Here is a 281-nt window from a genome sequence, read left to right as displayed (position 1 = left end):
GCTGCCTCTAAACCCCGGAGAGCGGAGCGAGCACGTTGAGATTCCTCGGCGGGCCTGGCAGCGGCTGCTGGGCATGCTCAGTGGGCAGGACCCGTTAGAGTGGCGAGTAAGGAACCGTTGGCTCTTCTCCGGGTCTGCCTTCCCCGGTTCAGGCCCCGGCCCTGGGCTTTTGTGTGCGCGGAGCTGCAGCCGCCGCTGCTTCCTCGCGGGGCCGCTCGACCCCTGACGCCGTCTGGCCTGTCCGGTTTCCGCCGCTAACCTCGCAGCGCGGCCGGAGGAGG

General features: G+C 69.8%; 1 protein-coding gene across 1 annotated transcript in view; it reads left to right on the top strand.

Annotated features, from left to right (window-relative positions):
* Window positions 1-281, top strand: part of MEMO1 (mediator of cell motility 1) — an 86,323-nt gene continuing 86,042 nt past the window's right edge. Inside the window, exon 1 of the mRNA XM_025045679.1 lies at window positions 1-106. The gene's annotated coding sequence lies outside the window, so the exon portion shown is untranslated. The remainder of the gene's footprint in view (window positions 107-281) is intronic.

The sequence above is a fragment of the Pteropus alecto genome, unplaced genomic scaffold, assembly GCF_000325575.1.
Source record: "Pteropus alecto unplaced genomic scaffold, ASM32557v1 scaffold61, whole genome shotgun sequence".
NCBI lineage: Eukaryota > Metazoa > Chordata > Mammalia > Chiroptera > Pteropodidae > Pteropus > Pteropus alecto.
Note: the sequence above shows the minus strand (reverse complement) of the source record. Positions and strands in the feature narration are given on the sequence as shown.